At 39.4% G+C, this 16,994-nt stretch overlaps 1 long non-coding RNA gene across 1 annotated transcript in view; it reads right to left on the bottom strand.

Moving 5' to 3' along the window:
- LOC123611179 overlaps positions 1–16,994 on the bottom strand; it is a 36,414-nt gene that overhangs the window by 19,127 nt on the left and 293 nt on the right. Inside the window, exon 2 of the long non-coding RNA XR_006718480.1 lies at positions 5,386–5,496. This is a non-coding gene — a long non-coding RNA (uncharacterized LOC123611179). The remainder of the gene's footprint in view (positions 1–5,385; positions 5,497–16,994) is intronic.

Raw genomic sequence — 16,994 nt, 5'->3', positions numbered from 1 at the left:
ACGTCTTCTTTCCTTAAACCTCATGAAGCAACCTCTGCCAGCCTCACGCTTTTCTGCTGCAGCCTCCTCACCTCTCTCAGGCTGCATAGAATTGAGGAGAGTTAGGGGCTTGCTCTGGATTAGGCTTTGGCTTAAAGGAATGCTGTGGCTGATTTGATCTTCTATCCAGACCACTAAACTTGCTCCATATCAGCAATAAGGCTGTTTTACTTTCTTATCATTCATGTATTCACTGGAGTAGCACTTTTAATTTCCTTTAAGCACTTTTCCTTTGCATTCACAATTTGAACAACTGGTGCAAAAGGCCCATATTTTGGCAAGTCTCAGCTATTGACATGCCTTCCTCACTAAGCTGAATCATTTCTAGCTTTTGGTCTAAAGTGAGAGACGTGTGACTCTTCCTTTCACTTGAACACTTAGAAGCCATTGTAGGGTTATTAACTGGCCTAATTTCAATATTGTCGTGTCTGACATAATAGGGAAGACTGAGGAAAGGGAGAAAGATGGGGGAATAGCCAGTTGGTGGAACACACACATTTATTAAGTTTGCCATCTTATATGGGCACAGTTTGTGGCACCCACAACATCAAAGATCACTAATTATAACATCAACATCAAAGATCACTAATCACAGATCACCATAAAAAAATATAATAAAAAAGCTTGAAATATTGAGAGAATTACCAAAATGTGACACAGAGCCATGAAATGAGCAAATGCTGTTTGAAAATGGTGTTGATCTGGGGTGCCTGGGTGGCTCAGTTGGTTGAGTGTCCAAATTCAGCTCAGGTCATGATCTCATGGTCTGTGGGTTTGAGCCCTGCATAGGCTCTGTGCTGACAGCTCAGAGCCTGGAGACTGTTTCTGATTCTGTCCCTCCCTCTCTCTCTGCCCCTCCCCACTTGCAGTCTCCCTCTCTCTCTCAAAAAATAAATAAACATTAAATATTTTTTTAATAAAAAAAATAAAATAGTGTTGATAGACTTGCTTGATGCAGGGCTGCCACAAACCTTCAATTTTTTTTTTCAATATATGAAGTTTATTGTCAAATTGGTTTCCATACAACACCCAGTGCTCATCCCAACAGGTGCCCTCCTCAATACCCATCACCCACCCTCCCCTCCCTCCCACCCCCCATCAACCCTCAGTTTGTTCTCAGTTTTTAAGAGTCTCTTATGCTTTGGCTCTCTCCCACTCTAACCTCTTTTTTTTTTTTTTTCCTTCCCCTCCCCCATGGGTTTCTGTTAAGTTTCTCAGGATCCACATAAGAGTGAAAACATATGGTATCTGTCTTTCTCTGTATGGCTTATTTCACATAGCATCACACTCTCCAATTCCATCCATGTTGCTACAAAGGGCCATATTTCATTCTTTCTCATTGCCACGTAGTATTCCATTGTGTATATAAACCACAATTTCTTTATCCATTCATCAGTTGATGGACATTTAGGCTCTTTCCATAATTTGGCTATTGTTGAGAGTGCTGCTATAAATATCGGGGTACAAGTGCCCCTATGCATCAGCACTCCTGTATCCCTTGGGTAAATTCCTAGCAGTGCTATTGCTGGGTCATAGGGTAAGTCTATTTTTAATTTTTTGAGGAACCTCCACACTGCTTTCCAGAGTGGCTGCACCAATTTGCATTCCCACCAACAGTGCAAGAGGGTTCCTGTTTCTCCACATCCTCTCCAGCATCTATGTCTCCTGATTTGTTCATTTTAGCCACTCTGACTGGCGTGAGGTGATATCTGAGTGTGGTTTTGATTTGTATTTCCCTGATGAGCAGCGACGTTGAGCATCTTTTCATGTGCCTGTTGGCCATCTGGATGTCTTCTTTAGAGAAGTGTCTATTCATGTTTTCTGCCCATTTCTTCACTGGGTTATTTGTTTTTCGGGTGGGGAGTTTGGTGAGCTCTTTATAGATTTTGGATACTAGCCCTTTGTCCGATATGTCATTTGCAAATATCTTTTCCCATTCCGTTGATTGCCTTTTAGTTTTGTTGGTTGTTTCCTTTGCTGTGCAGAAGCTTTTTATCTTCATAAGGTCCCAGTAGTTCATTTTTGCTTTTAATTCCCTTGCCTTTGGGGATGTGTGAAGTAAGAAATTGCTATGGCTGAGGTCAGAGAGGTCTTTTCCTGCTTTCTCCTCTAGGGTTTTGATGGTTTCCTATCTCACATTCAGGTCCTTTATCCATTTTGAGTTTATTTTTGTGAATGGTATGAGAAAGTGGTCTAGTTTCAACCTTCTGCATGTTGCTGTCCAGTTCTCCCAGCATCATTTGTTAAAGAGACTATCTTTTTTCCATTGGATATTCTTTCCTACTTTGTCAAAGATTAGTTGGCCATACATTTGTGGGTCTAGTTCTGGGGTTTCTATTCTATTCCATTGGTCTATGTGTCTGTTTTTGTGCCAATACCATGCTGTCTTGATGATTACAGCTTTGTAGTAGAGGCTAAAGTCTGGGATTGTGATGCCTCCTGCTTTGGTCTTCTTCTTCAAAATTACTTTGGCTATTCGGGGCCTTTTACAAACCTTCAATTTGTAAAAACAAAATATCTGTGAAGTGTGATAAAGTGCAATAAAATGAGATATAACTGTAAATGAGTTCAGCAAGATTAGAGGATGCAAAATCAATATACAAGAAGCATTAATTTATATATATTTACAATAAACAACCTGAAATTAAAATTAGGAATCATAAAATATAAGACATTTAGGAATAAACTTAACAAAAGAAGTACAAGACTTGTATACTGGAAACTACAAAACACTGCTGAAAAAAATTAAAGAGGATGTAAATAAATGGAAACACATATCATGTTCTACATTTGGAAAACTTAATATTGTGAAGATGGCAATATTTACCAAATTAACCTATAGATTCAACACAGTCCCTATCAAAGTCCTAGCTGCCTTTTTTTGCAGAAATTGACTAGCTGATTCTAAAATTCATATGGATATGCAAGAGACTCAGAATCACCAAAATAGGGGAGCCCAAGTGGCTCAGTCGGTGAAGCGTCTGACTTCAGCTCAGGTCATGATCTCACAGTTTGTGAGTTCGAGCCCCGAACCGGGCTCTCTGCTGTCATCACAGAGCCTGCTTCGGACCCTCTGTCCCCCACTCTCTGCCCCTCCCTTGCTGTTTCTCTCTCTCTCTCTCTCTCTCTCTCTCCTTCTCAAAAATAAATAAATTAATTTAAAAAAAATATACTTAAAGAATAACTCAAATAACTCTCTTCATGGAAGAGAGCACAGTTGGTAGTCCTACACTTCCTGATTTCAAAACTTATTACAAGCCACAATAATCAAGATAGTGTTTTGCTGACATAAGAATAGACATATAGATCAATGATATAGAATTGAGAGTTCATAAACATTTATGATTAATTCATTTTTTACAAAGGGACCAAGACAATTCAATATGGAAAAAGACTAACTTTTCCAGCAAATGGCAGTATAATAACTAGATTTCAATATGCAAAAATAATGCCTTTGGATCCCCAAATCACACCATATGCAAAAATTAACTTCAAGTAGATCACACACCTCGATATAAAAGCTAAAACTCTTAGAAAAAAACATAGGAGTAAATCTTCATGATCTTGGATTGGTTAATGGTTTCTTAGATACAATAATAAAAGCACAAATGATAAAAGGTAGATAAATTGGACTTCATCAGAATTTAAAACTTTTGTGCTTAAAGAAACCATCAAGAAAGTGGGAGAGGCAGGGCAACCGGGTACTCAGTGGGTTGAATGCCTGACTCTTGATTTCAGCTCAGGTCATGATCCCAGGGTCGTGGTATTGAGCCCTGCATTAGGTTCTTCCTTGAGCCCAGAGTCTGCTTAAGATCCTTTCTCTTTCTCCCTCTGCCCCTCTCTTACCCCTCCACCCCCACCCTCCCTCACTCTCTAAAATAATTTTAAAAAGAAAAAAAAGTGGGAGGGGTACCTGGCTGGCTCAGTCAGCGGAGCATGTGACTCAATCTCAGGGTTGTGGGTTTGAGCCCCACATCAGGGAAAGAGATTACTTAAAAATAAAATCTTAAGGGGTACATGGGTGGCTCAGTTGGTTAAGCGTCCAACTTGGACTCAGGTCATGATCTCACGGTGCAAGAGTTCAAGCCCTGCGTCAGGCTCTGTGCTGACAGCTCAGAGCCTGGAGCCTGCTTCAGATTCTGTGTGTGTCTCTCTCTCTTCCCCTCCCCTGCTCATGCTCTCTCTCTCTCAAAATTAAAATAAACATCAAAAAAATCTTTTCAAGTAAATAAAATCTTTTTTAAAAGTGGGGGAAAAAAACCCCACAGATGGGTGAAAAATATTTGAAGGTCATATATCTGACAAAGGACTTGTATCCAGAATACATAAAGAATTCTTAGAATTCAACAATAGGTAGATGATCAATTTTTTAAAATAGAGCAGAGAATGTGCATTAAAGATTTTATCAAAACAGATATATAAGTGGCCAACAAACACATGAAAAGATGCTCAGTGTCTTAGTCATTAGGAAAATACAAATCAAAATCACAATAACATATCACTTCACACTAAAAAGGATGGCTATAATTAAGAAGACAATAACAAGTATTGGTGTGCTCACTTCAGCAGCACACATAATAATAATAACAAGTATTGGTGAGGACATGGAGAAATTGAAACCTTTGACTATGAAACTTTGAAACTGAATACTTTGTTGATGGGAATGTAAAATGGTGTAGCCTCTTTGGAAAATGGTTTGATGGATCCTCAAAATGTTAACCTAGAGTTACCATATGACCCAACAATTCTACTCCAAGGTAGGTGACCAAGATAAATAAAAACATATGTCCACACAAAGACCTGTACAGAAATGTTCATAGCAGCATTATTCACAATTGCTAAGAAAAGGAGACAAGCCAATGTCCATCCACTGATGATGGATAAATAAAATGTGGTATATACATGTGATGTAATATTATTTGGCCATAAAAAAAGAATTATACATACCAGAGCATGGATGAACCTTGAGGACAGTGAAATGCTAAGTGAAATACACAAAAGGCCATATTGTGTCATACCATTTATATGAAATGTTCAAAATAGGCACATCCATAGAGAATCCATAGACATACAAAGTAGACAAGGAGCTGACTTAGCCTGATGGAGGAGGAGACAGCATTGGGTTGGGAGGAAAGGGGACTTACTACCGATGGGTATAAAATTTCTTTATGGGATGATGAAAGTGTACCAAAATTAGATTATGGTGATAGTTGCACATCTCTGTTAAATATACTAAAAACATTGAAATGTACACATTAGATGAGTGAACTATACGGTATGTAATTAGAAAGCTGCTAAGTAAATTAAATTGAGTGACATTCTACAAAATAACTGACCAGTACTTACCAAAAGTTAAAGTCTTGAAAGACAAGGACACACTGAAGAATTGTCACAGATTGGAGGAGACTAAGGGGAAGTGAAAACAAATGCAATGCAATGGGGGATCTTGGTAGAATCCTAGAACAGAAAAAAATGATATTGAACAGCAAAATTGTTGAAATTCTAATAAACTCTGTAGCTTACTTAATAATATTGTACCAGTTCCTGGCTTTCATAATTGTACTACGGTCATGTAAATTGTTAACATTGGGGGAAGAATATTAGGAAACTCTATACTATTTTGCAATTTTTCTATAAATCTAAAATTATTTCAAAGTGAATATTTTTTTTTCAAGTTTCATTTATTTATTTTGAGAGAGAGAGAGAGAGACAGCACAAGTCAGGGAAGGGCAGAGAGAGAGGAAGAGAATCCAAAGCACACCCTGCACCACCAGCACAGAGCCCCATATGGGGCTCGAACTCATGAAACTGTGAGATCATGTTAGTTGAAACCAAGAGTCAGATGCTTAACCAAATGAGCCACCCAGGTGCCCCTAAAAAGACTCAGGCTGTCTTCTCTCCATATATGCCTTTTTTTTTTAACATTTCTTTTAATTTTTTTAAATTTTAAATAGGTTGCACACCCAAGTTGGGGCTTGAATTCACAACCCTGAGATCAAGAGTCCCAGGCTTTACCCACTGAGCCAGCCTGGTGTCCCCATGAATATTTTTTTTAAGAGAGAAATTTGGGAGACATTTCAATAAATTCCAATATATAAACTTTCTTTTGGCCCTATGAAACAATAAACTATTAAAAGAAAAGGCACCTTATGAGATAATTAGGGAAACTTGAGCACTGAGTAGATATTTAATATCAAAAAATTATTGTTATTTTTCAGTAGAATAGTGACATTATGGCTCTTTTTGTTAAACAGTCCTTTTTTTTTTTCAACGTTTTTTTTTTTTTTATTTATTTTTGGGACAGAGAGAGACAGAGCATGAACGGGGGAGGGGCAGAGAGAGAGGGAGACACAGAATCGGAAACAGGCTCCAGGCTCTGAGCCATCAGCCCAGAGCCCGACGCGGGGCTCGAACTCACGGACCGCGAGATCGTGACCTGGCTGAAGTCGGACGCTTAACCGACTGCGCCACCCAGGCGCCCCATAAACAGTCCTTTTTTTAGAGATAAGTGCTGGAATATTTACAGATGAAATGATAAAATGTCTAGCATTTGCTTTAAAATAATCCAAAGGGAGGGGCGCCTGGGTGGCTCAGTCAGTTAAGCATCCGACTTCGGCTCAGGTCATGATCTCACGGTTTGTGAGTTCGAGCCCCAAGTCAGGCTCTGGGCTGACAGCTCGGAGCCTGGAGCCTGCTTCAGATTCTGTGTCTCCTTCTCTCGCTGCCCCTTCCCCACTTGTGCTCTGTCTCTCTCTATCAAAAATAAATAAATGTAAAAAAAATTTAAAAAAAAATAATCCAAAGGGAAAGAGAGAAATGGCTGGGGGTGGGGGGCAGAGGTGAAATACAAATGGAATAAGATTTGAGTTAATCATGTCACATGGTGATGGGTACACAAGGATTCATTATACTACTTTCTCTAGTTTTGTATATGTTTAAACTTCATTCTAAAATGTTTTTAAAACTGTTTCTTGGGGCACCTGGGTGGCTCAGTCAGTTAAATGTCGATTCTTGATTCTGGCTCAGGTCATGATCTCCTGGTTGGTGAGTTCAAGCCTGACATCAGGCTCTGCACTGCCAGTTCGGAGCCTGCTTGGAATTCTCTCTCCCCTTCTCTCTCTGCCCCACCTGTATGTTCTCTCTCTCTCTCTCTCTCAAAATAAATGAGTTTTAACAAAAACCTGCTTGTTTCTTTCCTTTTTGTTATAAATCCTAATCTCTTCTCAGGCAGATGCAGGCTTCAAACCAACTATGATGATGTCATGTATTCAGAAAGATAAGGAAGAAAAGCACATTACTGGCTCTCAAAATATTATCTACAATTAAATTAGTATTATGACACAAAGTTTGAGGCATTATTTCTGTTTTAGGGTTATGGACTCAGGGAACCAATCTATAGGGTTGACAAATATACAAGTATAGTCTATAAATGACATAAGCATTATCATATATACAAATATATATTTATATGATCATATGTGAGTTGATATATATTTGTATGTATAACTATCTTCAGAGGTGTTTTTAATTTCCAAATGCATGGAGTTTTCTTAATTATCTTCATGTTATTGATTTCTAAACTCCACTGTGGTTAGAAAACATGCTTTGTCAATGCATGTCAAACTTTAATGTGCACATGGAATGCTCTGGGGATCTTGTCAAAATGCAGGTTCTGACCCAGGAGGTCTGGAGAGGGGCCTGAGCTTTTACTTTTTTTTTTTTCTAAGTAGGTTCCACATTCAACGTGGGGCTCAAACTCACAACCCTGAGATCAAGAGTCACATGCTCTACTGATTGAGCTGGCCAGCCACCCCTGAGCTTATACATTTCTAACAGGCTTTCACATGATTCTGCTGTTGCTCTATGGACCATACTTTTCATGGAAAGGGTCCGTGTAACACCAATTCCCTAATATCTATTGAGATTTTCTTAATTAAAAAAATTTTTTTAATGTTTATTTTATTTTTGAGAGACAGAGACAGAATGTGGGCAGGGTAGCGGCAGAGAGAGGGAGACATAGAATCTGAAGCAGACTCCAGGCTCTGAGCTGTCAGCACAGAGCCCATCGTGGGGCTCAAACTCATGAAGCGTGAGATCATCACCTGAGCCGAAGTTGGAGTTTTAACGGACCAAGACACCCAGGAGTCCAATTCCCTGATATCTATTGAGATTTAATTTATGTATAGTTAATGCTCACAAACATTCCACAGGCATCTAGAACTAATGTGTATAATCCGCTTATTGAATGGTGTGCTGTAAATATCTATTAAATCAAATGGATACTTGTGATATTCAAGTCTTCTGTATCCTTATTCATGTATTTCTTTGATCTACCAAACACTGAGAGAAATATATTTAAAATCTTCCTACGATGATGGATTTGTCAATTGTTTCTCATAGTTTTGTTAATTTTTACTTCATATGCTCTGAAGTTTCATTTTTAGGTGCACAGAATTTGAAATATTTTCTCTTCCTGGCGAATTAAAGCTTTATCATTATAAAGTGACCATTTCAATTTCTAGTAAAACTTCCTAACAGATTTGTTTTGAACAGTATTTGCCTTGTGCACCTTTTTCCATCTTTTTACTTTCAGCTATTCTGAGTCCTTATGTTTAGGTGTGTTATTTGTAAACAGATATTGCTGAATTTTAGTTTTTGACCCAGTTTTTACATGAATAATAAGAAAGATCTTAGAATGTTTTAACTCTAATCATCTCCTTTCTGACTTATATTTACAAGTAATTTAGCACGTTCTTTTCTTAACTCCCCAATTCAGACATTAATATTATTTTATATCACCAATATTTATTTAGATTAACTCACACATTTACAGTTTTACAGGGTTTTGTTTTGTTTTGTTTTGTTTTGTTTACTAGATCTTTCACTGTGCATCTCAAACCTTTGTTCTGGAATCTTCTGCTTTGAGGTATATCTTTTAACTGTGCTATTCAATATGCAGTTCAAAATGTTGGAAATAATCAATATCTGCACTGTCTAATAAACCAGCCACTAGCCACATGTGGTTATGGAGCACTTGAAATGTGGCAATGTGACTCATTACTGAATTTGTTTTATAATTTTAATTTAAATAGCCATATGTGGCTAGTGGCTACTGCACTGGACAGTAGAACTTTAGAAGTGCCATTAATAAAGGACTTTTGATGATTAAGTGCATGTTTTTGTTGATCTGAAAATGTATTTCACCCTTGTTCTTGAAAGATAATTTCTCTGGGAAGAGAATTCTAGGCTGACGATATTTTCTCTTAACACTTTAAAGATGTTATGCTATTATTATTTTCTGGCTTCCATTTTTTAAAATAATTTTTTAATGTTTATTTACTTTTGAGAGAGAGAGACAGAGACAGAGTGCAAGAGGGGGAGGGGTAGAGAGAGAGGGAGATGAAGAATCCAAAGCAGGCTCCAGGCTCCAGGCTCTGGGCTGTCAGCCAGAGCTGACATGGGTCTCATGGGGCTCGAACTCACAAACTGTGTGATCATGAGCTCAGCAAAAGTCAGATGCTCAACCAACTGAGCCACCCAGGTGCCCCTGGCTTGCATTTTTGCTCTAGTGAAGTCAATCTAATTTTTATTCCCCTTTATTTTTTTAAAATATTTATTCATTTTTGGGAGAGCACAAGCGGAGGAGGAGCAGAGAGAAGGGGACTGAGGATCAGAAGCAGTCTTTGCCCCAACAGGCTGACAGCAGCAAGCCCAATATGGGGCTCAAACTCACGAACTTCGAGATCATGACCTGAGTTGAAGTCGGATGCTGAACCAACTGAGCCACTCAGGTGCCCCTGTTCCCCTTTAGGTAATATATATTCCTCTGGCTGCCTTTAATTTTTTTCCTTTGGTGTTTTGCAGTTCTGCCACCTGTAAGCACCACAGTGTTGTTAATATCCTCTGGCCCGCCAGACTCAGGATCCCCTTCTTGTCCAGGTATTGGGAAAGCTCTGGTTATTTCTCCAGGTAGACTCTTTAGGAGGGAGTTGCCAACAAAATTCTTGGCACCTACTGACCTGCCTCTATGGTAACCAAACATTCCAGTTTGCCAAGGACTGAGAGTTTCCTTGAGTCCAGGATGCAGGACTTTCAGTGCTAAAACTGGCATAGTCCTGGATAACAAGGACAGTTGGTCACCCTACCTACTTTCTCTCTTTTATACCACAGCTCTGCCCCTCCTCACGCACACATGTCCCCTTGTGGGAGGCTGGATAAAAAGCAGGTCAAGTATAGTGTCCCTCTGTTCCTATAATCCCTGCTCCATCAGGATTCAAGACTCTGATGTTCAAGCTGATACGTTAGCCATACTTTTTTTTTCTCTTGGCAATGCTGTCTCAGGAACCTTATTGACTCTCAGAGAGATGGCTCTCTCCCCAGCCACAAAGCTCAAGCTGTTTTCAAGAAAACTGGTCACAGAGTAGCCCAGGTCCTGGGCTCAAAGTACATTGTGGATATGGCTGGGCTCCTTCTTTACAATTTTGGAACACTCTGTCAAAAGGTACCTAAGTAAGTCTACAATAATTGCAGAATAGGTTCGTGCACAACACAGCAATGACCTCCAGAGGGTGGTGGTGCCCAACTCCCCAAGCCACCCTCCAGCACCTTATTAAGGCCCAGCCCAAGCAGAGTATTATGTGTGTTAGTGACTGTTTTCCCTCTTTTCTCCCTTCTCTTCTCTTAAGTTTTAAAAAAAATTTTTTTAGTGTTTATTTGAGAGAGAGAGAGAGAGAACAGGCGGGGGAGGGGCAGAGAGAGAGGGAGACACGGAATCCGAAGCAGGCTCCAGGCTCAGAGCTGTCAGCACAGCTGACCCAGATCCCGACTCAGGGCTTGAACCCACGAACTGTGAGATCATGACCTGAGCTGATGTCGGATCCTTAACCAACTGAGCCACCCAAGCACCCCTTCCCTTAAGTTTTTGAGTGAAGTTTCTTTTGAATAATCCCAGCATGCTTTGCCTGAGCTATAGAAAGTTTAGAGGATATTTCTTCCTCAGCTCATCCTGGAAGACAAAGATGATTGTTATACCTACAGAAACTAGTTTTATCACTGGAGATAATAGTGAAGATTCCAGAAAAAAAAAGAAAAGAAAAGAAAAGGAAAGAAAAGAAAAGAAAAGAAAAGAAAAGAAAAGAAAAGAAAAGAAAACAGAATGGGAGAGAACTCAGAACTTTACTTATTCTTTCATTTTCTAGCAAGCTAGGACATGAACAGTAAACATTTCAGCTATCCTATAACATATTTAGAACGCTTTCAGAACAACTCCAGATCCAAAAGTAACTAGAAAATAAACAACAACACTTGTGGCAGTGAACAATCAGCTCGGATTACTAAGCCACCAGTGAGCCCAGATGAGAAGCACAAAAGGCTCTAAGATTTCCTGTCAAAATGCTCTAATCCACCAGCTGATGCATGCAATCCCCAAGTCCTCTTTAGCACTGCCTAGAAATGGCCTGCTCTTGTGCATGTATCAAGGGTACCCTGCAGGGGACAGATCCTACATTATTTTGACATCTTTATAGTAGAACCTGAAGACAAAAAAAAAAAGTGCCATTTAAAAGTTAAAAGAAAACACAGGAGAAAAACCTCTTGACACTGGATTTTGGCAACGATTTCTTAGATATGACACCAAAAGTACAGGTAACAAAAGAAAAATAGATAAGTTGGACGTCATCAAAAGTAAAAACTTTTGTGCATCAAAGGACATTATCAACAGAGTAAAGAGACAACCCATGGAATTGGAGAAAATATTTGCAAATGATATTATCAGGTAAGAGATTGCTATCCAGAACATGTAAAGAACTCCTACAACTTAAAAAAAAAAACTATTTAAAAATGGGCAAAGGACTTATATAGACATTTCTCAAAAGATACACAAATGGCCAATAATTATGCATGTGAAAAGATACTTAATATCACTAGTTATTAGAGAGATGAAAATCAAAACCACAGTGAGGTTTTGACCTAGGTGGCTCAGTCGGTTGAGGGTCTGACTTCAGCTCAGGTCAAGATCTCACGGGCTCATGGGTTTAAGCCCTGAGTCAGGATCAGGGTCAGCTGTGCTGATAGCTTGGCACCTGGAGCCTGCTTCGGATTCTGTATCTCCCTCTCTCTCTCTCTCTCTACTCCTCCCCCGCTCATGCTCTGTCTCTCTCTGTCTCTCAAAAATAAATAAAAACTTTTTAAAAAGGAAAAAAAAAACCACAATGAGACACCACTTCATACTTATTATGATGATGATTATAAAATAAAGCTTTATAAAAAAATAACAAGTGTTGGTAAGAATGTGGAGAAATTAGAACCTTGTGCACTGTTGGTGAGAATGCAAAGTGGTACAGCTGCTGTGGAAAACAGGAAGGCGGTTCTTCAAAAAAATTAAACATAGAATTATCATATTATACAGAAATTTCACTTCTGGATACATACCCAAAAAAAAGTGAAAGCAAGGACTCAAACAGATATTTATACACCCATATTCATAGGAGCATTATTCACAATAGCGAAAACAGGGAATGAACCCAAGTGTCTATTAAGTGTCAAGATGAATGGATAAACAAATATGGTGTATACATACAATGGAATGTTATTCAGCCTTAAAAAGGAAGGAAATTCTGACATATGGTACAACAGGCATGAGCCTTGAAGATATTATGCTAAGTGGGGCGCCTGGATGACTCAGTCGGTTAAGCGTCCGATTTCAACTCAGGTCATGATCCCACAGTTCAGTTTGGGCCGTGGGTTCGAGCCCCGCTTGGGCTCTGTGCTGACAGCTTCAAGATTTTGTCTCCCTCTCTCCCTACCCCTCCCCCACTTGCGCTCTGTCTCTCTCAAAAATAAACTTTAAAAAAGACTTTAAAAAGAAGATATTATGCTAAGTGAAATAAACTAGTCACAAAAGAACAAATATTGCATGATTCCACTTACATAGGTATCTAGGGTAGTCAATGCTTAGAGACAAATTGTAGAATGGTGATTGTCAGAGCTAAGGGGAGAAAGAAATGAAGAGTTATTGTTGAATGAGGACAGAGCTTTAGTTCTGCAACACGAGAAGAGTTCTATGGATGGATGGTGGTGATAGTAGCACAACAACGTGTATGTCTTTAACACTACTGAACTGTGCACTTAAAAATGGGTAAGATGTCAGGGCACCTGGGTGGCTCAGTCAGTTAAGCGTCTGACTTTGACTCAGGTCATGATCTCAGAGGTTTGTGAGTTCCAGCCCCATATTGGGCTCTGTGCCGGCAGCCCAGAGCCTGGAGCCTGCTTCAGATTCTGTGTCTCCCCCTCTCTCTGCCCCTCCCATGCTCACACTCTGTCTCTCAATAACAAATAAACATTTTTTAAAAAAAAATTTTAAAGAAATGGTTGGGCAAATTATGGTATATTCATACTACAGAATATTATGGAATCATTGAAAATAGCTAGGTTTGTCTACATTCTACAGTATATTAAATAAAAATTAAGTTGCAGACAAAAATGTATCATCATTAGCAAATATTCAAATTGCATTGACAGTGTGTCACACAGGGTTCTAAAGGCCTTTCATATTTTTATTGAAATATAATTAGCATACAGTGTTATATTAGTTTCAAGGTACAATATGATTCAACAATTCTATACATTACTCAGTGCTCACCACAATAGGTATAGGGATTTTTTTTCCCTAAGTTTATTTATTTATTTTGAGAGAGAGGGAGAGAGAGCAGGGGAGGGGCAGAGAGAAAGGAAGAGAGAGAATCCCAAGCAGGCTTCGCACTGTCAGTGCAGAGCCCGATGTGAGGTTAGAACCACAAATGGCAAGATCATGACCTGAGCTGAAACCAAAAGTTGGATGCTTAACTGACTGAGCCACCCAGATGCCCTGGTGGGGAACTTTTTATATGTTATCTCATTTAATCCTCACAACAATCTTATGAGGTAAATACTATTATTATCCCATTTCAAAGATGAAGAAGTCCAGGCATAGAGAAAATGAGTAATCTGCCCAAGGTTAAACAGCTAGTAAATGACTGGAGCCTGTAATGGAACCCAGATTCTCTGACCCTGGAGTACCATCATATAGCATACTGTCTCTAAACATAATTCTATGCTTGGGTATGTGCAAATATACGTATATCATGTATGTATGAATATATGTATATGGTGTATGTTTGTGGGTGTCTGTGTCTGTGTGTTTAATCATATAATGTATCTCCAGACCTAGACATATAAACTTAGGGGAGAAGTGGAAAGATTACCTACCGAATTATTAATAATGGTTATAATTCTCAAGGTTGGGTAGGATGACAGAAATAGGGGAAAGGATTTTCACTAATTTTGCTTGTGTGTATGTGTGATTATGTACTTGTGGATTTTAGGATCTTTCCAGTAAGCTTTTTTTCAACTTTTTTTTTACTGCGGGAAAATCTATATATAACATAAAATTTACTACTTTAACCATTTTTAACTGTACATTTCAGTGGCATTAAGTACATTCACATTGTTGTGCAACCATCACCACCCTCCATCCACAGAACTCTTTGTGTTATAAAACCGAAACTCTGTACACATTAAACAACAACTCCCCATTTCCTCCTCTTGGCCAGCCCATGGCAACCACAGTATTACTATCTGTCTATATGAATATGGTACCTCCTATAAATGGAATCATACAGTATTTGTCTTTTTGTTACTGGTTTATTTCACTTAGCATAATTCCTCAAGGTTCATCTCTGCTATAGCTTATGTCAAAATAGCCTTCCTTTTTCAGGCTGAATAATATTCTGTTATACATATATATCACATTTTGCTTATCCATTTATTCCTCAATGGACACTTGGGTTGCTTCCATGTTTTAGCTATTGTGAATAATGCTTCTATGAATATAGGTGTACGAACATCTGAGTCCCAGCTTTCACTTTTTGGGGATATTTATCCAGAAGTAGAATTGCTGGATCATATGGTAATTCTATGTTTAATCTTTTTGAAGAACCACTGTCCTGTTTTTCCACAGTGGCTGTACTGGTTTACATTCTCACCAACAGGGTACAAAGATTCCAATTTCTCCACTTCCTCACTAACACTTGTTATTTTCTGTGTTTTATTTTAATATTTTTTAAGTTTATTTATTTTGAGAGAGACAGAGCGCAAGTGTGGGGGAAGGGCACAGAGAGAGGGAACAAGCAGGCTCCACACCACCAGTGCAGAGCCTGACACGGGGCTCAAACCCACAAAACTGTGAGATCACAACCTGAGCCGAACCAAGAACTAGATGCCCAACCGACTGAGCCACCCAGGCACTCCTGTTTTGTTTTTTTGATAGTAGCCATCCCAGTGGATGTGAGGTGATATTTCATTGTACTTTTGACCTGTAATTCCTTATTGTTTAGTGATATTGAGCATATTTTCATGTGCTTTATTGGCCATTTGTAGATCTTTTTTTGAGAAATGTTTATTCAAGAAATTTGACCCATTTTTGTTTGGATTTTTGTTGTTGTTGTTGTTGTTGTTACTGAGTCGAGTAAATTTTGAAACATACATCCTCCCTGAGCCCCTCCATTAAAAACCTTATACCCAGCTATCCGTATACAGAATTTCATGACTCTAGACTTTTCACTCACCACTTTCCTGGATCACAAGAGTTATTTAAAAGTTTCTAAAATTGCGGGTGCCTGGGTGGCTCAGTCCATTAAATGTCTGACTCTTGATTTCAGCTCAGGTCATGATCTCACTGTTTATGGGATCAAGCCCCCAGCTGGGCTCTGCACTGACAGCTCAGAGCCAGCTTGGGATTCTTTCTCTTCCTCTCTCTCTGCTGCTCCCCCGCTCGCTTGCATGCACACACTCTCTCAAAATAAATAAATAAATTTTTTCCCTAAAATTGGACCTACTTTCCATATGCTTCACTACCACCACCACTGCTCCAACACCTGCAAATCACTAATCCAATTTAATCAGCCTTTTTTTTTTTTTTTTCTCTTTCTGCCCATGGATTTGTAGGACAGTAGAACAGCATCCTTTACAGTGCACATATATTTAAGTGGAAACTTCTACTGAGATGCCTTCTCCCTTTCCTTCTCCAGCCTAAATTTTCCCAAATCCTTAAGAAATGGTTTTTGCTCAGCACTATCATTAACCAGTATGGGGAAGAAATGAAAGACTCCGTGGTCCTAGGAGGGGAGCGCCTGAGTACCTCTAGTCAAACCGCAATGACCACGTGGAAACAACAAATCTAAGCCTTCTGAACCCCAAATGGCAACGTGCAAGGCCAGCAATGGTGAGAACAAGGTTTGCAGAAACTTTGCCGGATAAGCGGATCATGGATTTCGCACAGTTCTGTGTAGAAAGGGCGCTGAGCCTTGCTGGAAAACTAGTCTTCCAAATAACCGCCAAGCAGCGCTACCTGGCTTCCCCCGCGTCCCCAAGGTCTGACTCCTCCGCAGGACTGGTTTTCTCCCTGCAGCCACCGCCTTTCCCCCCAATCATGCTCTGCCTCTCGAGCCTAGGGCTGCTTAGTTCCTTCCGCCTCAAAGCTTTAACTCCAGTCCCACTCAACCTTAGATCGACGTCAACTCCGCTCTAAGACACAGTAGGGTTTCAAGAAATGCTGATAGGCCGAATGAATGAAGAAATGAAGAAATCATAAAATAGTAACTTTTATCCTCACGTAACCTGGCAGAAAGATGTGGAACTCTGAAGTCAGACAGATCGGGTTCCAATACCAGTTCTTCCACTTAGTAGCTGCTGGGTGAAGTTCGCTCCTCTGAGTGTTCAAAAAACGTTTGTTGAGCGAATGAATAAGATGTGTGAAAAATTAAATGAGATAATGCTTGTATCGTCCTCTGGCCACCATCAAGGCTCCACAGAATTACTACTCTCCCTACTATATACCATGTTCTGCATTTATTTAGGTGGACTGTGAGTTCCCTGAGGAAGGAGATGTTTGGGTTCCGAACTCCCCAAGGTGCTGGGTC

This window comes from Leopardus geoffroyi, chromosome C2 (genome assembly GCF_018350155.1).
Source record: "Leopardus geoffroyi isolate Oge1 chromosome C2, O.geoffroyi_Oge1_pat1.0, whole genome shotgun sequence".
NCBI classification, from domain to species: domain Eukaryota; kingdom Metazoa; phylum Chordata; class Mammalia; order Carnivora; family Felidae; genus Leopardus; species Leopardus geoffroyi.
This window is presented reverse-complemented; position numbering and strand designations above follow the sequence as displayed.